Source organism: Marmota flaviventris, chromosome 4, assembly GCF_047511675.1.
Source record: "Marmota flaviventris isolate mMarFla1 chromosome 4, mMarFla1.hap1, whole genome shotgun sequence".
Taxonomy (NCBI): domain Eukaryota; kingdom Metazoa; phylum Chordata; class Mammalia; order Rodentia; family Sciuridae; genus Marmota; species Marmota flaviventris.
In genome coordinates, this window is record NC_092501.1 from 31,598,454 (window position 1) to 31,622,417 (window position 23,964).

Below are 23,964 nucleotides of genomic sequence, written 5' to 3' on the forward strand. Positions count from 1 at the left end.
TAATTGTGTTACACATGTATGAAACAACCTCACTCAAGTGTTAGGGAAAGGCACTGACTTAAGTCACTCTGGAGGTGAGTGCAGTCTGTAAGATGAAAGACTAATTAAAGCACATTGCTCAACTTGGTAAAGTTATTTATCAAGGTTCATGATTCTGAAATCACTATACATGTATACTGGTGTCAAACAATTAATGGAGGACAAACAGTAGGAGTCAGGTTTCTCACTGTTGGAATAGAAGGTTACAGACAAGTAAGGGGAAGTGGCTAGAATGATCCAAATAATTCATGTGGTAATGAATTAGAGTAAAAAAAATCTGTATGAATTCATATTCAGCTTAATATAGATACATATGGATAAGCATACATATGAGTACATAAAAATTTTACAGTACAAATATATTTCTTTGATCTGTCAGCTCAAAGTATCTAAAAGCAAAGATACCTTGGTAGCAATAAAGATATCCCAAATCTTCCTTTCTAAAAAATCATTCTCCAACAAAAGGAAATAGCTGGTAAATGTACAAGAAGAGGGGTTATCTTGTAGTTCCAGGAAGTGATTAAAAAAAAAAAAAACTTACAAAGATGTGTTAGGGTTGTGGCTCAGCAATAGAGCACTCATATAGCATGTGCGAGGCCCTGGATTCAATCCTCAACACCACATAAAAATAAATAAAATAAAGGTATTGTGTTCAACTACTTCTAAAAAATAAATATTTAAAAAGTAAAACAAAACAAACAACAACAATAAAAAAGATGGTATATGTTAAAGTGATACAGAAACCAACTGTAAAACCTTCCAATAGCCAAAAATGGAACAATTTGAGCAACAAAATAAAGTAGTATTCAATCATAACCCAGAGTATAAAAAAATCTATGAATCTATACAGATATAGACTACTAATTTATTAAATAGGCTAATTATTAAATAAATAAATACATGGAAGATAATAAATTCTTGTACAGAAGAATTCTAAATAATTTGTGTACATACTCTACCCTCTAGGAGATGAAGCACAACTCCCCACTCCTTAAGTGCAGCCTGCATGTCCTAACTTCCTTCCTGAGAAGTATAATATAGAAAGGGAATAAGAAAGAGTGACTTTATAGTGGAAAAACCTGACAAATACTACCTCAACAAGGTGACCAAGATCAAATCAACATCAGCGTGATAAATCACATTGATAATGCATACCTGTGGTATAATGTAATAAAAATGACACTTTACCTCTGAGGTCTTTCTCCAAAAAAATACATCATACTTGGTTTAATCATGAGAAAGATAGGTTCAGAGCCAGCCTCAGCAACTTAGCAAGGCTCTAAACTTAGCAATACCCTGTTGCAAAATAAATTATAAAAAGGGCTGGAGATGTGGATCAATGGCTAAGAGCCTCTCAGTTCAATATCTGTTGAGGAGGGGAGGGGAGAGAGATAGATCAGATAAATCTCAATTGAGGGACATTCTATAAAATATTCTGACTGATATTTCTCAACATTATCCAGGTCATCAAAAATAAAGTCTGAGAAATTTCCACAGCCAAAAGGAGCCTCAGGATATTATGAGGATTAAATGTAATGTGGTATGTTGGAAAAGAAAAGGACATGAGGTTAAAAGTAAGGAAATCTCAAGAAAGTATGGACTGTAGTTAATAAAGATGTATCAATATTGGTCTATTGATTTTACCAAATATATTAATTTAAGATATTAACAATAGGAGGAATGGGAATAAAGTATGTGAGAACTTTCTATACAACTGTCACAATGATAAGTAACAAACAAAGGTGAGCATGAGAACATGAGGTTAAGGGGATAATTCTATAAACTAGATCCACTGTGTTGACCCCATATGCTTTTTTATAAAAGGCAATATACGTGCAACCCCGCCTGGCTTAAATCAATTGGATATGTTACATTCCTCAGCAAACAATCTATTATCTGCAGGAGAAATACAGGTCCAAAAGCCTGATAAGAAGAATAAAAGTTATCCTGAAGTAGGGGACTTTCGTGACCCTTACACTGACTAGTTTTCAGAACTCTGGGAGATAAGGATAACTCCCCCAGCCATTAAATGTTCCAGTTAGAACTGGTCAGTGTAGCCAAAATAACCCAGAGTTGCCTTTGGTCTTTACCATATGCAGTGGGGACGTGAAAGTCTGAAGCAATCCTGCTATCAGTCAAAAGTCAAGAGGTGGACCTGGGCAGGACTCTGGAAACTTCCCTGGGATCCCCCATAAAACTGGAGGACAGGAGAGGTACACTGTCTCCTCTCTGAGACGATCCTCTCTTTCCCTTGAAAAAAAGCCATGCCTGCGACTTCAGAGTGACATGTCTGCAATCTTTCTGGCAGTGATATGAGGACTGTCTTGGCTGCCATGGCAGTCCCTTGCTCTGGAACAACAATGTTTCTATAAACTGGAAACTATTCTAACATGAAATGTTTATTTTTAAAAATACATTAAATTTAACTTTGTATAGATGTTTAAATGTGGCTGTTGTATTGAAACTCTTTGTTGAAATACATCTTCGTTAAACTGCTAAATAGACATATTTCTTGTTTAAACAGAATTCACTGTAACCATATTCAGCAAAGCAAAGTTAACTTGGGCTGTGTGCCAACACACCCAAATAGCCTTGTTATACTCTGTATGATAGTAGCATTCAAATCTTTTCACCATGACATGCAATATTCCCACTGGTCAAGAAAAAAAGAAAAAACAAGTCTCTAAGTTGATTCTCTACTGACTCAAAAAGTTTCCAAATGAGTAGCACTATGGAGAAGTTAGAAATTGTGGGGCCAGGGGAGGGCAGGAAGGACTACAGACTGTTGGTTCCAACACTTGAAAAAAAATAACAAAAGGAAGGAAAAGGCCTAGGCTTCTATAGACAGGGCCACCCTTATAAGGGAACATTGCCAGAGATTTTAAAGTAGTTCTGAGAAGGAGAAAAACCCACTAAGCAAAGTTTGCCACACTAGCTGACCCTAATTGTCTCTGGGATTGTCCTTTTAAAGTAATCAAGATTCTGAAGGGCATAGAGAGCTGTCTGCTATTTCTGAACAGTGCTGGTCCTAGGAAGTAGTGGAAATTTTTGAAGAATACATGGTCCCTGGAGTCTTATGCCAATGACCTTAACAGCACGGTTCACACACCCAGATTTTGAAGACAATAGCAGCCCACAATCCCAGGCCAGTCTGTAGCAGGAAACTTGTATGTTACAGTTAATGTCTCCACCTTTTCAGCAAAGGTGACAAACCATAGAGTGACAAACCATTGAAACAATGCCCTCTGTTCTTCTGTATATTAGGCCCTTTGTGCACTGGTTACCAGTAGAGCCTGAAGAAACAGGGGAGCAGGAAAAGATAATATAATTTTCTGGTTCTTAAGATTTAGCCTACAGACTTTCAGACCTCTTATTACCTAGCTTACATGGTTCTCTCAATTTATCCTTCAAGGTCTGGTTCAAATCTTAAATCTTTTAAAATGTACTAACTAAACCTCCCTCCTTCAAATTCTAAAAGCATATTTAGCTACTCTCAAGTATCAAGCAATTTGGCACTCAACTAATGCCTTGCATTGCTCACTTCTCATAAGAAATATGTGACATTTATACAATCCAGAGAGTAACTTAAAATTCTTGAATTAGAGTGTAAATTCTTTTTCTCTCCTCCTCACCCATGCCCTCTCATATCCCATAGCATCTATCTCGGTGTTTTACATATGTACCTGTTAAATACATATGTACTTAATAAATACCTGATCTTTATTGGCTATTGTGACCTCCCTGAAATTGTCATTAAGAATAATAAATCAGGGGCTGGGATTGTGGTAGAGCGCTCATCTAGCACATGAGGCTCTGGGTTTGATGCTCAGAACCACATAAAATAAACAAACAAAATAAAGGTATTGTTTCCAACTACTTCTAAAAAATAAATATTAAAAAAAATAATAAATCAGATCTTACTTTTCTAGCTAACCACTCATCATGATTATGTCAAGCCTACTATGGTGAGTATTGGTTGGAGGTGAGAATAAATAGGAATTATCCTTCTCACTCACATGGTTATGCGTGTCCCTGACCAATTTTGCCTCTCTTGACCCTGACTATACACGACTCCTTGGCTCCCATCTGACTGCCCACTGCTTCTGACTTTGGTTCAGGAAAGTGATGCCATCTAAACCTTTGACTAGTAACCCCAATGTGGTCAAGCAAAAGGTGCCCAGTCCTGCATGCTTAGCCCCAGTATTGGCTTCCTTCATCTCTGTTTTGGTCCTGGGTTTGCCTACTGTCATTCTTTACTAACATCGACACTTCTCCCATCTTGGGAAAGGATGGTATGTAATCTAAGCTGAGCCCTCAGATTTGAAAAGGCATAGGACATGACCAGAAAAAAATTCTGATAATTAGACTACCAAGGTTGGAAAAATATCTTTCGTGAAATACTAAACATGCTTGTGTACAGACCAATTACAAAGAGAATAATTTAAGATTCTCTGGAAATGGATAGATTTCTTTAGACGTGGATTATAAGACATTCTGAAGTCCAAAACATTCAAAATCTGTTTTCATTAAGTGTTTTAGAATCAAGGAAACAAAAACTGCATGTAGAAAATGTCTCTAAGCCTAGCTAATTTTTTTCCAGAAAACAACAGAAATTGCCTAAAGGTCTCTATTATGCCATCTATGAAATAACTAAGGGAAAGTTGCTGGTCGATGAAGGAGTCAATGAATTGGAGAAGGTAAGAGCAAAAGAACCTGTGTCATGTGCCATGAAGGACCAGGCCATGTTTCTTCTGCCTCTACAATCCAGAGGATGGGCAACATGGATTATACAGAGTATGCCCAAGTGCAACGTGTAACTAGAGAGAAAAGAAGGAAGTATTATTATTTGTTGTATTATTATTTGTTGCTGTGCTTTTTCACTATGAAATGGAAGAAAGCTATAAGAGAAAGAGAAAAAAAACATTCCTTCCTCCTTCTCTAATTAACTGCCCTACAATTCTTGCCTTAGCCAAAACCAGAAAAAGTTTATGGAAAAGAGAATGAAATGTTCCCCAAAAGCAAAAAAAATCGTCATGATTTAGCAAAGATATACTTTATTGTTTAGCTCTCACTAAAGCCCTTGTCATATTCTGCCTTTCTGTCCCAGTTATTTATGCATGGAACAGGTTCTACTTTAATCCACCATTTCTAGGTGTCCAAGAAATTTTGCTATCTTTATTTTCTATCAGTTTAAATCCATCTCAAGTCTCTGTCCCTCTAGGCTAGCATGAAATTCAGGTTCAGTCATTGTTGGAGTCCCCTTATCTCCCTGACTTATGCCAGAATCGAGGAAAAGTGCAAATATCAGAAAACGGGGGAGGCTTTCTAATCTCTTCTGATATTATCACTGCGCAACCTTTCTGTTCCAATGCTAAGTAGGGACAAGGGGAGCGCTTGCCCTGGTAGGGCCTGGAAGTCCTTTGCTTAGAATGGAGCATTCCCAAGATACCATACAGCTCTCCTTTTTGTGGTCATACCTACCAAGACAAGACTGCAGAACAAACAAGGGGCCCCACTACCCATGGGCCCATCAACCTTCATCTCCTTCTCAGTGCCCCGAATTTCTGCTCTTTCTTGACCCTCAAAGAATCTTTTCTGTTACCTTATTGATTGAGAGAAATTTGTAATTTCAACAAGGAGCCAGGGTAGGATTGGGAACCCACAATAATTAACACCTGCCACTCACATTTGTGTTGTAACTTCTTCTTGGCCTAAATTTCCCTTCATTCCTCACCCATCCTCCATTAATACCAGACTTAAAATTCCATAGGGAAAGGGCTGTTTATTACTCATTTGTATCTTCTAGAATACCTAAACCAGGAATTCTCAACCACTGTCCTTGAAAGTGCAAATCCCTCTCAGCAGTCCTTCCAAATTTTTGATGCATAAAAAGAAAATTTTTATGCTACAATTAAGTGTAAATATTTTCACAGCAATGCTTGAGATGAGAAATGAAGCAGATCATGGGGAGTAACAACTTTTTTTGTAAGTAAGAATTATGAGGTGAGTATGTCATCAGATCTGCACTAGAGCAGAATTGCAAGAACTCTGCCTCCAAGAAGAGCACAACCAGGGCAAAATGAGCTCTTCTTAAACAGCAATCATCCAGAGAAGCAACCCAAATGCTTTTGTTAATATTATGGTGACAACTGCATTGTAATCATGATAGCCTAATAGTGTTGCTTTCAAGTATATAATTATCTTATAATATATATCAATAAATTTTAGTATTTGAACTGTGACTTTGTGACAGAGCCTGTAAGATGTTCCTTCCACTTAGTCTCATCTTCCTAACCAAAGAAGATCCAGTGTTTAGCCACATAGCATTAAGGCTATATTGCCCAGTCTGTCTTGCAGCTGTGCATACAAGGGATGGTGAATCACTCTGGGGCTAGCAACAGTGTGTATCCATAACTACGCCTGGCCTGAAGATCCAAGGGGAGGAAGAGGTTCCTGGAATCTACAGAGTAAGTAAGCTGTGGCTGTAGGACGCAGCTGTCTTACAATAGCTGTGGCTCAGTCTTTACAGGAACCTCTGAAAGATGGTGTATAATATAGCTCCTAGACATTCAGATTTAGGGAAACAGTAGTGAAGGTATTTATTCATCAACTCCCAAACTGTCCAACACCTCTGGCCTGCTGCATATATGATCTAACCATGTTTCCATAGCCAGAAAAAGTCCTCAAGTAGAGAGTGGCAGGTGTCTTCAAAGGGAGGTCCTTCCACCATCATGCATAGGAAACAGGTTACATGGGAATATAGCCACTGCCAGCCCATGGCCTATTGGAAAGGAATAAATACCAGACCTCACTCTTGTTCCAGCCCTCTAATCTCCCGCTGAACCTAACCAGAAACCCCTTGATACAGTTCTCTCTGGCCAGCCTCCCAGGACATTGAGCAGGGGAGAGAAGGATGAAGATTGAACAGAGAATATCCAGCACATTTGTCCTTAGACTTTCCAAGTTTTAATATTTAAAATCACAAACAGGGCTGTTTAGCTATAAAAAATGATATATTTGTATATTAACCAAACTAATGTAACTGAAAAAAGACCTTAGAAAAGTTACCTGAGAGTTTAAGCAGTTTAAAGAAAAATCCTAAACAAGAGGAGACTTGAGTTCTAGTTTCTGGTTCTGGTAAGTATTAATGATTCCATTTTCTTAAGTTCCTAGTATATGAGGCTGTTTTCTCACTCTTATTATAGGACAAAGTCCTATTGGCCTAAGGAAGTTATTGTGAAAATCAAAAGCGTGTGGAAATACTATGTAATTACAGAAGTTATTCAAGTATAAGGTGTTAGTATACCCTCACTGTCTAGACAGGTAAGAAGCAATCCCATTGTTAAATATATTCAGGAGAGAAATGCCACTGTTTCATTACATTATGGTTTTCAATTAAGAAGACATTTACATAAATATTTACTACTATGTAACTTTTTAAAAAATGAGAATAGGTATAAATAACATTTACTTGCAATTACTTTCTTACCACTAATTCTCCACCAAAAAAACCCTACATTCTAATTATATGTCAGTTTCTAACAGTCATATTTGTTTCTAAGTTATTTCCTTTTATTTTGCAGTCTGCTTTACTCTTTCAACCACTTCCTCTTTTGTCCTTATATGCTTCAACATTTCTGATAATCCAGTAACTATACCCAAGATCATAATTCTTTGTCCTTTCTCTTTTCACTTCCCTATTCATGAAAAAAAATACATTAAATGGAGGAGGTACTGTTAGATTATAGGAAGAAACACTGATAAAATATCTTCTGGGTGCAATGAACAAAATCCAGTGAATTAATAAAATTATTTATTGTTCCTAAATGGAGATTTAACTGCTCATGCCTTATTACAAATCAGGAATCCGGGTACACTAATCCAGAGAAATTCATTAAATAACAGGCAATATTTCCTTTAGGGTTATCTGACTGATATTGCCTTAAGATCTCTACTAGTATAGTTACTCATTTGGCTGGCCAAAGGTTTTCAAAAAGGAAATCTGGGGAAGGGAAAATTGATTGTTTTTAAATGCACCAGCACTAGGAAAAAAAGCATTTCCTGGTTCTTATTCATTCAAAACAGAATAGAAGAAGGTGGAGATTTAAAATCATGAAGGAAACAAAATAAGAAACTTCATTAGAGTGAGGATAAAGCTGCCATTCTTATTGCTCACTATTGTTTCAAGTCTCTGCAGCAGGTAGGAGCAGGAAGATTTAAAAGAGTAGGAAGGAAAAAGTTTTGCCCTTTTCCTTAATCTAAGTCTACTATATTTTAATAGGCTTTGAGCTGTTATCTCTTTGCTTCACATCAGGAACGCTGCCACACCTCATTATCACACCATCTTGAGGAAACAGATATTGCCCCCTTGAACTTTGGTAAGCATCATCACAGATACAACAGCTTAGGAAAGAAAGTTTTTGCGTAGACTCTGCTCCCAGTAAGGTCAAAGGAAATGAGTTTCTAAAAAGCTCTATGAAATAATAAGCCATTTTCCATATACATAATTTTCATGGTTCATAGTGACACATAGTGTGCTTCTCTGAATATTACTGTCAGGAACTCCATTTAAAACCTAAAATATTTGATAATGTTCTAAAACAGAGAAAGAGAAGACTTAAGTGCTCAAGTAATAGGAAATAAATTCAGTATTTAGATAGCCTTACGAGGCTAGTATTTTTATATTCCCAAACTTACTAAAGATTTCTCTGAATCACAATACCTAAAACTATAATCAACTTATATTAGGATTTAAGTTTTTTGATGGAAAAATATACTTAAATAACTTAATTTGCACAGAATATTTATGTGAGTCTCTGATGTTATATGCCTGTCACTTCAAATATGAAAACTCAGGATTAATTTGGGTGTTGGCATCATACTGCAATCATACTGGTAAATGATTTAATTTCAGCATTATATTTAGGATGACACTAAAAGAACCTCTATCAAAATAAATTCTTCCACCATTTGCCTATTGTATCTTAAATTTTTTAAAACTATACACAAATTATTTTACTTCACAATTAATTATAAATAGCCATGATAAACATAACACCAACAGATACCATTTCTAAGTTAAAATAATAATAAGAAAATGTATTCACTTAATGGAATTATATATCGATCTAACCAACAAATGGTGAAACAGTGGGTAGAGAGATTATATTCTCCCTATAACTTGTTTTGAATTCTTCTAGCTGACTGGGGAGTAAGAGGATTCTGTCCATGAAGAAATAGGCAATATTTTTTAAATCTTTATGATTATAAAATATGAATTGCACATAAATTATCCAAAGGGAATTCTTAGATAACTTCCAAACAGAAGATAATGACCTTTCAGATCATCTCAAGTTTAAATTTTTACTGCCATCCTCAGATATGGAGAAGAATTTCTAGAGAATAAATATGAAAGGAGGCCCTATGTTTTGGAGGTTATCTAGACTTGTTAATAAAAGAGTTGCTCTTGATTAAATGAGTCTCTCCCTTTCTTTTGCTCAAATAAATCGGAAAATTCAATGTATCAAAACTCTGACTAAAATCCAAAGGTCAGGAAACACTCTGAATACCAAATGTAATCCCATCTACAAATGGTAGAGCTCCATGTTTTGCCAAACGAATCTCACAACTCCCCCAGAGTGTTCAGACTGAGCACCAAATAGGACAAATTGTCATCTCCTCCACTTGTGAACCTTAAGTAGTGCATAATTTACTGAAGAAACACTGTTGAAGGAATTTCAGATTCTTGGAAGACCCCTGGATTATAAACTCTAAACCAGAAGTAGCAGTGAGCCAGTGACCAAACAGAATCCAAAAGTTTGTACATCCAGAAAAGTGGTACCACCTTCAAACCTAGGTGGAGGGCCCCTATTCTGAGCTTGCACCTTAGAACTACCCATAAATTAGAAACCTACAAATTATGAATGTAATAAAACTTATCAATTCCAAAAAACAAAACGTTTCTGTCACTCAGAACCCAGTGATCAGGAATGACACTGGTAACTCATAAACTTAGAGACAGAAGAAACTGAAGAAACTCTGAACAAGATAAATCCTAAGAAGCCCATGCTAAGATATACCAATAATCAAACTTTTAAAAATTAAAAGCAAATAAGAAAATATTTTGAAAGTGGAGATAAACCATTTCCTATAGGAGGAAAACAATTAAAATTATAGCAGATTTCTCATCAGAAACCACAGAGGCAAGAAGGAAGCAACACATCATTTTTCAACTGCTAAAAGGAAAGATTCTATCAACATAGAATCCTATGTCCCAGAAAAAATATTTTTGAGAAATGAGGAAATGAAAACATTCTCAGATGAAGGGAAATCCAGAGGCTCTATTAGCAGCAGCTCTACAATAAAACAATGACTACAGTATTTCTCTAAAAAGAAAAGAAACTTTAAGTAAGGATTTTTAGAACATCAGGAAAAACAGCAAAAATTTGAATTAAAATACAGTAGATTTTCCTTTCCCTCTTAAGTTTTCTAAATATTGTTTGATGAATAAAGCAAAAATTCCACAACTTTTCATTGTGGACTAAATATATGTAAAGGATATATTTAAGAAAATTATATTATAAATAAGGTAAAAGGATGTAAAGGGAGGTAAGTTCCTATTGTCAAACATAACCATTTCAGAACACTGAGAAAACTGAGCAAAAGAAGGCAATAAATTGAAAAGCATTTATTTTTGAAAAACCTCCAAAACTTTGGGTAAGAACAATGTGAACTGTGTGACCTGCTTTCCTGATGTCTCTCATTTCCTCCCCACCCCAAGGACACACACAATTGGCAAGAATGGCAGTTCTGCCAGTACAGGGACGGCCATGAAAACAGCAGCTTTCCTGACATAGAGAGCAAGCTCAATTCAAGGTGGGAGGAGAAAACCACCTTTGCCATCTGAATGTGGCAGACTCAGATATGAATGGGGAAAACAGTTTTGCAGTACCAGTTGGGTCAAGAGTAGACCAGCCAGAAATTTAATGGGGCTGTCTGAGTTGATATAAACTCTTCACATTTCTGGCTGACTGAAAAATTATGCTTACTATGCTTTGTATAGCAGAGACCCTTAAAAGAGGCTAGCAAAAAGAAAGCCAGAGACTTTAGAACTGGCTGCACCCTGAAAGTAATTTCTAACACACATACACAGATGGATCAACACAGGCTGGAAGCCCTATTGTCTCCGGGATTTTTTTTCTGCCTACAACACTGTCAGATCTTGTAGTCTGTTTTCTGTTGCTATAATAGAAAATATGAGACTGAGTAATTTATAAAGAAAAGAGATTCATTTGGCTCATGGTTCTGGAGGTAGGGAAGTTCAAGATTAGGCTACCACATCAGCAATGGATTCATGCTGTATCATAACATGGTGGATGGCATCACATCGCAAGAGTGCATATGAGAGTGGAGAATGAGCCCATGTGAAAGAGAGGAAAGAACAAAAGAGGCCAGCATAACAACATGCTCTTGTGAGAACTAATCCATCCTGAGAAAGCGAATCCAGTTTGACAAGAAAGACAATCCACCTGGAGCCTTACCTCCCAACACCACTATATTGGCAACCAAATTTCAACATGAGTTTTGGCAAAGACAAACTACATCCAAGCCATAGTACTGAGCACTAACCTAAAGCAGACTTGAGGGCAACCTGCAGGAAGCTTAGCTAAAAAATAATAATTTAAACCTGTTCATGGGTTATCAGTTGCTGCATACCACAGAGAATACAGGGTATGTAGTAGTTTAATCTCAGGCAGTTGCTAAAAAAATGAAAAAATAAACAAATAATCTTCAGAAAAATAAGAAAGAATCCAGATACATATGTTATACTATGATACACCTCATTTACCCAATATTCAATATAAAAAATCATTAAACATAAAAAGGAACAGGATCGTGCTACCTATATTCAGAGGAAGGGGGAAGGAAAAAGTCAGTATAAAATTCACTCTAAATGGGACCAGATATTGGATTTAGCAGTTATTTCAATAAGTTTTTATAAATATGATCAAAAATTAAGGACACACATGATAATGAGTCACCAAATAGGAAATATCAATAGAGAAACCAAATCAGAATTCTAGAGAAGTAAAGCAAAACAACTGCTTTGAAAAATCCACTACATGGGTCCAAAACTAGATTGAATGTATGAGAACAAAGATCAGGGAAGTTAATAATACATCCATTATAATGTATCCAATTCAAAGGACAGAGAGAAAGAGATTGCAGAAAAATGAACAGAGCCTCAGGGATCTATGAGACAAGGTAAAGTGCTCTAACACTAAGGGAAATTTCAGCAAGGGAGAGAAAAAGTAACAGAACAAAGTTTAATGAAATAGGGGCCAAAACCTTACCAATTTTTATTTTTAAAAATTAACTTGCAAATCCCAGAACTTTAATGAATCCCAAGTAAGTTAAACAGAAAGCGAACCATATCTAGGTAGGTAGTCAATTTTTTAAAGGAAAGAGAAAGTGAAGGGTTTGAAATTTTAGCTTACTTGAAACTTACTTATCCTTTTACTGATTCATGGAAATAGCTTAGAAGACTCAGTTTGTGGGCCATAAGCTCAAGACTTAATTGCTCACAGCACAGCAAGAAAGATATGCATCAGCATATTTTTACTGGTTCACCTAATGTCTAAGTCCGGTAGGGTCAATGTTTGCACATACAATGGATTGCTTTATAGAAGAGGAACCAAAGGCAAAGGCCCAACTTATTTTGAGTAAGTAACAGAGCCAGTTTCCTTTTCTCTCCCCAGGCAGTGGGTAGTCCTATTACACTTTGACCAACTTAGTTGACTGACTAGCTACAGAAACAGCTTAGTGTCAGGAGATGGATAAGCTTTGCAATTTCAGCATGCACAGCAAGAACAATTAGGAATCCTGAGGTCTACTTCTTCCAACACAAAAGCAAGGGGAGAAAACAGAGCTATTGTGGAACAAAGTTGCTGTATTTTATCACAAGTAAATCAGCATTAGCCCTAAGCAGATTTTGAGATTTAAAGATGTATATGATATATATAAAGATGTATATCATAATTCCTTGAGTAACCACTGAAAAATAAACTTTAAACAAATACTTTAAAAAATCAGTGGTTGTCAGGGAACTGGGGAAAGGGGAAGAGGGAAAGACTGCCTATGGATACAAGATTTTGTTTTGGAGTGATTAAAATATTCTGAAAATAGTCATGATGGTTTCAAAATTCTGTGAATATATTTAAAAACACTGACCTGCACTATTTATTTATTGAGGTGGGGTCTCACCATGTTGCCCAGGCTATCCTCAAACTTGTAATCCTCCTGCCTCAGTCTCCCAGGTACCTATGATTACAGGTACATGCCACCATACCCATCTTGAATTGTACACTTTAAAGGTACAATTTATGGTATGTAAATTATACCTCAACAAGTGAATTAAAATACTGATATAACACCAAAGATGGCAATTAAAGGGGAACACAGGAATAAAACAAATAGCAAGATAGATAAATCCAAACATACGAATAATTGCTTTCAATATAAACAAAATAAACACTTGATTTGAAAGACAATCTTGAGTGTCCCCCAGAGGCCCATGTGCTTGGTGTCTAGCTTGGCACTATTGGAGGGGTAGCAGAAACTTAAAGAGGTAGAAGCTAGTGGGAGGTCTTGGGTCACTGATGGCACGTGTTCAAAGAGGACTGTAGGATGCTAGTCTCAAATCTCCTTTTGCTTTCCATCTGCCATGAGGTAAGCAGCTTCCTCTGCCACAAGTTCCTGTCATGATGTATGCCTTACGACAGGGCCAAAACAACAGGCCCAACTAACTATGCACTAAAACCTCCAAAAATTATGAGCCAAAATAAACCTCTCCTCTTTTTAAATTGATTACCTCTGGTGTTTTGGTATAGTAATGCACTTTGACTAACAGACTGTATAAAGCAAACAAGATCTACATATATTAAAATTTATATATTAAAATATATAAATAGCCATCATGCAAATGATGGCTACAAGAAAACTAGAATAGCTATATGAAGATCAGACAAAATTGGATTTATAATGAGGAATATTAACAGATAACATAGATATTTCTTAATTCTAAAAGAGTTGATACATCTAGAAAATAATATAAACGCTTAACAACAGAACCACAAAATACATGATGCAAATACAATATAAAAAGGAGAAGTAGACAAAGGGATGACTCACTTATCTAAAAGGACTCTTGCTTAAGTGATGTGCATAAAAAATACAGTTACTGATGTGCAGCTAATAATAATAAAAAAAATACAGTTACTGTAGAGTTCCAGGAGAAATCAAAAAGATGTAATAAAAATCAGTGTACATCCCGTGTAGAGGTGCCTACCTATAATCCCAGCTAATCGGGAGGCTGAGGCAGGAGGATGAAAGTTTGAGGCCACCTGGGCAACTTAGAAGTATCCTGTCTCAAAATAAAAAATAAAAAAAGGTTGGGGATATAACTCTGTGATGAAGCAACTCTGGTTTCAATTCTCATTAGTGAGGTGGCGAGGGTGGTTTTTGTACAAACCTTTGATTTTAAAAAGCTCATAAATTTCATAATTACAACATTGACATGAATATACAAATTATATTATCTTCAGATTCCAGAACACTCTCCAATGAAAACTTAATGATTCTTTTCATCTCTTTTCCTTCTTCCTTTTAAGAATCAGTCCCAGGGACTGGGGCTGTAGCTTAGTAGTAGAGCGCCCACCTTGCACGTGTGAGGCACTGGGTTCGGTCCTCAGCACCACATAGATGAATGGATAAAAAAAAATGTGGCATTTATACACCATGGAGTATTACGCAGCACTAAAAAATGACAAAATCATAGAATTTGCAGGGAAATGGATGGCACTAGAGCAGATTATGCTTAGTGAAGCTAGCCAATCCCTAAAAAACAAATACCAAATGTCTTCTTTGATATAATGAGAGCAACTAAGAACAGAGCAGGGAGGAAGAGCAGGAAGAAAAGATTAACATTAAACAGATACATGAGGTGGGATGGAAAGGGAGAGAAAAGGGAAATTGCATGGTAATGGAGGGAGACCCTCATTGTTATACAAAATTACATATAAGAGGTTGTGAGGGGAATGGGAAAATAAACAAGGAGAGATATGAATTACAGTGGATGGGGTAGAGAGAGAAGATGGGAGGGGAGGGAGGGGGGATGGTAGAGGATAGGAAAGGTAGCAGAATACAACAGTTACTAATAGGGCATTATGTAAAAATATGGATGTGTAACCGATGTGATTCTGCAATCTGTATTTGGGGTAAAATTGGGAGTTCATAACCAACTTGAATCTAATGTATGAAATATGATATGTCAAGAGCTTTATAATGTTTTGAACAACCAATAAAAAAATAAATAAATAAATAAAGATATTGTGTCCAAGTACAACTAAAAAAATATTAAAAAAAAAAAAAGAATCGGTCCCAAAGCTTACTGAAACTCTAAAGTGGTAGTGAAAATGTCACATGCTTACAAGCTATAAGAAAGTAAACTTGAATATATTCTTTTTATAATGTTCAAGCTAATCTTATTTAAACTGCCATTGCTACCATGTTGTATTTTTACAAAGATTATATATTATAAAAAATAAGATAATTTTTGAAACTTCTGTTTAATAAATAAATAAATAAATGATAAACATATCCCAGCTGGAAGTAATGTAATGCTCAAATAAATAAATGAAGGAAGGAATTTGTGCAAAGGTTAAGAGGTTGCCAACTTAACTTGTTTCAAGATGAATTCTATTTGTTATAACATATAAGGCATCATAAATTACGGTGTTTTAAACTATTCAGTCTTATTTCTCAATGTAATCTTATACTCAGGGAAAAACTAGCTTCTTAAAAGCTAAACTGTAAATTGGCAATGCGTGGTATAATAAATAAGATGGCAAGCTTATAAGACAATCTGCCTGCAAAAGAAAGAGTGGCTGATAATATTCTAAAACTTGAGATGTGAAAGAAATGTGTTTCATTTCAAAATTAGTTTATGACCCTTGTTTACAAGCTAAAAAGAAGAGTTTAAATAGCACTGCCCTTCTTTAATATAATTGATGTTGGTTTTGTTATTCTAAAATTAATAATATTTTAATAATTTGATAATTTAATATTAAATAATATGTCATTTTGAGGCTAGTAAATTTTATTATTTTTTAATTTGGGAATGTATTACTGATTAGAATAAGGAAAACAACTAGTAAATTAGGTTTTCAAGCTTTAACTTTTGTTATGTATTTAAGAAAAATTTATATTTCATTTCTGGGATAATGGTACCATTTTATAGACTGTAAAAAGTAAAATAACAAATTTTGATCTATATAAAAATTTGGAGTTATGCTCCAAACTAAGATAGATAGATAATAGACTTGTTGTTTTTTGTTTGTTTGTTTTTCCTTTCTGCTCCTGCTCCAAAGTAGAGCTAACCCAACCCATTCTCTTTCCCCAGTGGCAGCAGGTATCATATCCACAGCGTTCTTACCTCAGTCTGTGTGGTCTTGAAGACTTTCCCCTGACAGACCAAGGCTTTTTAAGTTTAATTTAGGCCAGAGTAAGGGGACAGGTCTGGATGCAGATCATATTTATTCTCTGTAATGGAGACAGATTTGGGAGAATTTTGCAAAGACTGCTATTCCCATTCCTTAGTTTGCACCAAGAGAAGGGATGATGGAGGATTTTCTCTAGATTCCCTCTGTCCTCCCCAGACCCTGATGGGGTTCCTGGAGGAAAATCCTGCAAATAGAGGGGAGCTCCCCAATAACCATGATACCCCTCAAAAAATTCATAATCTTAAATTAGTCTACACTTGAATTACTCTAGTAATTCAAATTTCTAGTTTGAATATATAAATAAATCTAAAATAATCATGTGAATAGATTTTGAGAGGGTTTTTTAAAGATTAAATAACTTGTGGTCACATATGGATTTCCAGTTTTCCCAGCACCATTTGTTGAAGATGCTATCCTCCCTCCATTGCATGCTTTTAGCTCCTTTATCAAATATAAGATAGTTGTAGCTTTGTGGATTAGTCTCTGTGTCCTCTATTCTGTACCATTGGTCCACCCTCCTGTTTTGGTACCAGTACCATGCTGTTTTTGTTACTATTGCTCTGTAATATAGTTTTAAGTCTATGCAACAAAATGAAACTGAATCCCCTCCTCTCGCCATGCACAAAAGTTAACTCAAAGTGGATCAAATCAGAGACCCTGCGTCTGATAGAAGAAAAAGTTGGCGCTGATCTACATATTGTAGGGTCGGGCTCCAAATTCCTTAATAGGACACCCATAGCACAAAAGTTGATAACAAGAATCAACAAATGGGACTTACTTAAACTGAAATGTTTTCTCTCAGCAAGAGAAACAATAAAAGAGGTAAATAGGGAGCCTACATCATGGGAACAAATTTTTACTCCTCACACTTCAGATAGAGCCCTAATATCCAGAGTATACAAAGAACTCAAAAAATTAAACAATAAGAAAACAAATAACCCAATCAACAAATGGGCCAAAGACCTGAACAGACACTTCTCAGAGGAGGACATAATCAATCAACAAGTACATGAAAAAATGCTCACCATCTCTAGCAGTCAGAGAAATGCAAATCAAAACCACCCTAAGATACCATCTCACTCCAGTAAGATTGGCAGCCATTATGAAGTCAAACAACAACAAGTGCTGGAGAGGATGTGGGGAAAAGGGTACTCTTGTACATTGCTGGTGGGACTGCAAACTGGTGCGGCCAATCTGGAAAGCAGTATGGAGATTCCTGGGAAAGCTGGGAATGGAACCACCATTTGACCCAGCTATTGCCCTTCTTAGACTATTCCCTGAAGACCTTAAAAGAGCGTACTACAGGGATACGGCTACATCGATGTTCATAGCAGCACAATTCACAATTGCTAGACTGTGGAACCAACCCAGATGCCCTTCAATAGATGAATGGATAAAAAAAATGTGGCATTTATACACCATGGAGTATTACGCAGCACTAAAAAATGACAAAATCATAGAATTTGCAGGGAAATGGATGGCACTAGAGCAGATTATTATGCTTAGTGAAGCTAGCCAATCCCTAAAAAACAAATACCAAATGTCTTCTTTGATATAATGAGAGCAACTAAGAACAGAGCAGGGAGGAAGAGCAGGAAGAAAAGATTAACATTAAACAGATACATGAGGTGGGATGGAAAGGGAGAGAAAAGGGAAATTGCATGGTAATGGAGGGAGACCCTCATTGTTATACAAAATTACATATAAGAGGTTGTGAGGGGAATGGGAAAATAAACAAGGAGAGATATGAATTACAGTGGATGGGGTAGAGAGAGAAGATGGGAGGGGAGGGAGGGGGGATAGTAGAGGATAGGAAAGGTAGCAGAATACAACAGTTACTAATAGGGCATTATGTAAAAATGTGGATGTGTAACCGATGTGATTCTGCAATCTGTATTTGGGGTAAAATTGGGAGTTCATAACCAACTTGAATCTAACGTATGAAATATGATATGTCAAGAGCTATATAATGTTTTGAACAACCACTAAAAAAATAAATTAAAAAAATTAAAAAAAAAATAAAATAAAATAAATAACTTGTGGTCTTTTTAAATAGTGTCAAACAATAACCCAGACTAGAGGGTAAGTACTGTAAAATCAAGATGCATGCCTATAATTCCAGTGACTTGGGAGAATCACAAATTCCAAGTCAGCCTCAGCAACTTAGGCACTAAGCAACTTAGCAAGACCCTGTCTCAAATAAAAAAAGGGCTGGAATGTGGCTCAGTGGTAAAAGTCCCCTGGGTTTAAGCTCCAATATGAAAATAAAATAAAATACTATAAAATTAAAAATATTTTACAAAGATATTCCACCTAAATTTATGAGCATACTATTTCTCTAATAATACTTAATTATACAAGTTGCAAATAAATATAAATATTTTTCTCAAATTCTTAAATGTATTTTGGAACTTCAATTATTAAGATGTGGCTGTTAAAATTGCTCATATTTAACCAAAGTCTTTTAAAAATTAGGATTCAGCACTATAGTCAGTCATAATAAAAATAAACTGAAGATATACAGTTACTATACAATTCCTGGATGAGTATTATCTATGTATTTTTCAAATTGGCAAGCTGGTTGATCTTAGTGTAGAGGTGGAAGACCTCTGTTGGAATGGCCAATTAGCTATAATCTAACAATTTATTAAAGGCTTTGCCAAAGCCCTGATGAAATATAAAGGACTAATTAATGGATTATAGACATAATTACCTCACCAGAGCTGGGGTTGTGGCTCAGTGGTAGAGCGCTTGCCTAGCATGTGTGAGGCAATGAGTTTGATTCTCAGCACCACTTAAAAAAGAAATAAATAAAATAAAGTTACTAAATCCACTTGCAACTAAAAATATTTTTTTAAAAAGAAAGAACCTCACCAGTAAAATTAAACTACATTACAAATTAATTTTGTTTTAAGTTGGCATCATTATATATATTTTGTAAAACTACATGATTATTAAAGAAAAAAGTGTTCAAAGTGGGGAAAAAAACATGATAGGTAGGATGCTTTCAAAATTTAAAGGGTGCCATTAAAAGGACAAAGAAGTCAGTCTAAAGGGAACAATTATCAGCTAATTTTTGTCAATTCAACATAACCAAAAATTTTAATAAATTGTTATATTTTAGCTAATTTGGCCATTCCAGCTGAGGTCTTCCGCCTCTACACCAAGATCAACCAGCTTGCCAATCATCAGTGTAAGGCCATTTTAGACCACCCAGTCCTGCCAAGCCAGTCCAATCCAGAAAGTACACCAACTGACCCAATAGATTATGAAAAATGTTTGTTGTTTGAAGCCACTAACTTTTGAGTGATTTATTGTATAGCAAAAGAGAACAAACTGCCAGATGTGGTGGCGGGCGCTTGTAATCCCAGTGGCTAGGGAAGCTCAGACAGGAGGATTGCAAGTTCAAAGCCAGCCTCAGCCTATGGCAAGGCACTAAGCAACTCAGTGAGACCCTGTCTCTAAAATAAAAATACAAAATAGGGCTGGGGATGTGGATCAGTGGCCAAGTGCCCCTGAGTTCAATCCCTGGTAAACCCACCCCCCAAAAAAGAACAAACTCACCATTCATATCTAACCCTAACTAGAATGAAGTTCTGGAATTACAGCAATTTAGCAAGATCCTCTGTCAAATAAAAAAGGGCTGGGATGAAATTCATATTTTAGAAGTTGGTATTACAATTTCTAAAGCAAACTGAGTTATAAATACCTCTTCCTTGATTAAAACAACAATAAAAATTACTCCTATCTCCCAATCTGGGACAAAGAAGACCTGCTCTAGCCTTACTCAAGGATAAAGAGACAAAGTAATTACAATAATAACCAGCCTGGAAGATCATGAGAAATTTTTATAAATTTATAAATAAATTTTAATCATCAAAATAATCATTTTAAATTTAATATTATTTATTTTATTATTTTAATAATTAAATTAAAATCATTTAAAATTAAATAAATTTATTAAAATAAACATAAAATAAATTATATTAGTGATAGTTAAAACTGCATCATGGGGAGGAGTGCAGAAGAAAGGCATGTGTGGTTTTGAAAGGACAACAGGAGGGATCTTTGTGGAGATGGAACTGCAGTATATCTCTATTAGGATAGTAAGTACACGAAACTACACAAGGATTAGAATAACCAAATAAACACACACATACAAGTAAAACTGAGGAATCGTGATGATGAGTAGAATGTATCAATGCCAATGTTCTGGTTGTAATATGGTACAGTAGTTTTGCAAGGTGTTTCTTTCAATAGTACACAAGATCACTCTGAATTATTTCCTATAACTTCATGCAAATACATAATTACAAAGTAAAAAAACTTCAATTAAAAATATTTCAGTTGTTGAAAATGACTCAACAAATATTTATAGCTTATCTTTTGAAAAAGCAGGGAGGACCCTCAATTTGTAATTATTGTATTGAGTGAGGTATTTTAAATGTTGTTCTTTTGCTAACAGAGTAGGATTTCTAATGAAGTTTTCCTTGATTCTTTTTTAAAAATCCAAATACAAAACAATACTCGCTTTATTTAACTTCTTATTGGATGCTAACTTAAAAGAGTCAAAATGCACCTTCTTATTTTTAGTATAAATGATACTACGGTCTCTGTATTATTCTACAATTTTTTCATAATTATATTGGAGATGTTTTTATTTCATTAAATACAATTCAATCTTATTGAATTGTATTTAATGAAATAAATTAAATAATTAAATTCAATTAAGTTCAATTCAATCTTATTGCTGCACAGTATTCCATAGTGAATGAAACACAGTTTTTACATCCATTCTGCTAGTGATTGACACTTAAGTTCTTTCAAATGCTTTTATTTGCCCATTCTGCACTTCTGGAATGGATAACAGGAAGCTAAATCCTGAGAAAAGAGGAATATGCATATTAAATTTTAATAGACACTGATATATTGTCCTCCAAAAAGGCTCTACTAGCTTATATTCCCACAAGCAGTATACTCATTTTTCTATGTCATCGATATTTGATATCATCAAGCTTAATTTTCAATGAGATTAAATTGGGAAAAACATATTCCCTTTTAAAGTAAAATTTTAAAATTTTTTTTAGTTGTAGATAACACAATACCTTTATTTTATTTATTGATTTTTATGTGGTGCTGAGGATCAAACCCAGTGCCTCACATGTGCTAGGCAAGTGCTCTACCACTGAGCCACAACTCCAGCCCCTAAAGTAAACTGTTTTGAAGCATAAACATGAATACAGAGTAATGCACAAGTCAATTGTATATTTAGCTCAATGACTTTTTACAAAGTGAGACTGCCAGGTAATCCTAGTCCATCTCAAGACCTGACGTATTACTACCAGCTCAGAAACCTCCATTGCACTCCTTCTCAGAACTCTCAAACATAACCACTGTCCTAACTGCTAATAACAAAGCAGTTTTGCCTTTTTCGAACATTATTTAAAGGAAATCATACAATATTTTCTTTTTGTTTCTTGCTTCTTTAGATCAGCATTATATTTGTTAGATTAGCCTAAGCCAGCGTGTGGCAGTACTTCATTCATTTTATTTTCAATATATTATTCTATTGCATGGGTATACCATAATAAATACACATTTTGCTGTTGATGGATAATTGTACTGATTTCAGTTTGGAGCTCTTTAAATAATTCTGGGTCATCAATATTCTCATACAAGCATTTTGGTAAATATTTATACACAAAAACATATACTTTACTGGTCATAAGATATGCATATATTTAGCTTTGTTATATAAAGCCCAACAGTAGATGGTCACATCAATTTACACTACCATCGACAGCAAATGAGAAATCAATAATCATATATCCTGACTGAAACTTGGCACTGTCAGTCTTGGCTGGGCCCAGTGGTGCACCCCTACAATCCCAACAACCCGGGAGGCTAAGGCACGAGGATCTCCAGTTCAAAGCCAGACTCAGCAATTTAGTGAGGCCCTAAGCAACTCAGTAAGATCCTGACTCTAAATAAAATATAAAAATGGGCTGGGGATGTAGCTCAATGTTTAAGCGCCCCTGGGTTCAATCCCAGGTACCAAAAAAAAAAAAAAGTCTTTAAAAATTTGAACTACTCAGAAAGTCATGTAATTTTAACTTAATGTTGTCTTCATTTGAATTTTCCTGGTTAATAATGATAGCAAGCTGCTCTTATGTGTTTATTAGTCATTTGGATATTGTGCTAGCCAGCTTTCTGTTCCTATTAACCACTTACCTGAGGTAGTCAACTTTTAAGAAGAAAAGACTTATTTTAGCTCACGGTTTTGTAGGTTAGTAGTTTATGGTTACTTGGTCCCACAGCCATTGGGCTTGTGGCAAGGCAGTACATAATGACAGGAGCATCTGGCAGAGAAAGCTACATCTCACAGTAGCCAGGAAGCAAAGAGAAAGATAGGAAGGGGCACAGTCCCAATATCCCCTACAAGAGCACACGCTGCAATGACCTAACGTCTTCCCACTTGGTCTCACCTCTTAAAGGTTCCACCATCTCACAACAGCAACACAGGCTTCGGACCAGGTCTTTAATAAATGTGCCTTTGGAAACATTACAGATCCAAACTATAGCAGATATCAAGTCTTTGGCCAATTTTTTGTTGGGTTGCCCATGGATTCTTTATATATTTTGAATACAAATTCTAGAATTTATATATATATATTACACATAAAATCATATATATATATGTTTATACATGTACATATTGAGTAGCTTGCCATTTTACTCTTCTAAAATTGTATTTTTATTAAGAGAAATTCTCAGTTTTAATAAGGTATGATTTATTAAGCCTTTCCTTTATCATCAGGGATTTTTCTATTCAGTTTAGGAAATCTTTGCTTACACCAAGATCAAAATATTATTTTATAGAAGTCTGATCCATTGAAACACTACTTCATGTTTCTCAAAATCAAAGTGTATGCATGTATACACATAAGTCTATGTAAACATCTGACTTTTATGCAATTTTTAGAGATTTGGGAAAGAGGGGAGAAGTGGGGAAAGGCTTGTTCTCGCTCTGACATCTTGATCCAATATCCTGGCTAATTTTCCAAACACACATTGAAATCTTTTAATCCCAAACACAAACAGCTGCTGGTATCATATGATCTAATTTGGAAACCTCTGCTTCTGAGATGATGTCATATTAAACTATCTTAATTTAAGACTTGGTCCCCATGTTAAATTGGCATCTGCATGACATATGTGAATAAATTTCATTCTCCTTTAAAATTATATTTTAGACTTTATTATTAGATCTCAAAATAATTGAAATTCTGCATTATGAGATTTCTACAAACACCTATCAACAATAATACAATCTTTTTGCTTGGCTATAATAAGAAAGAAAAAGAAA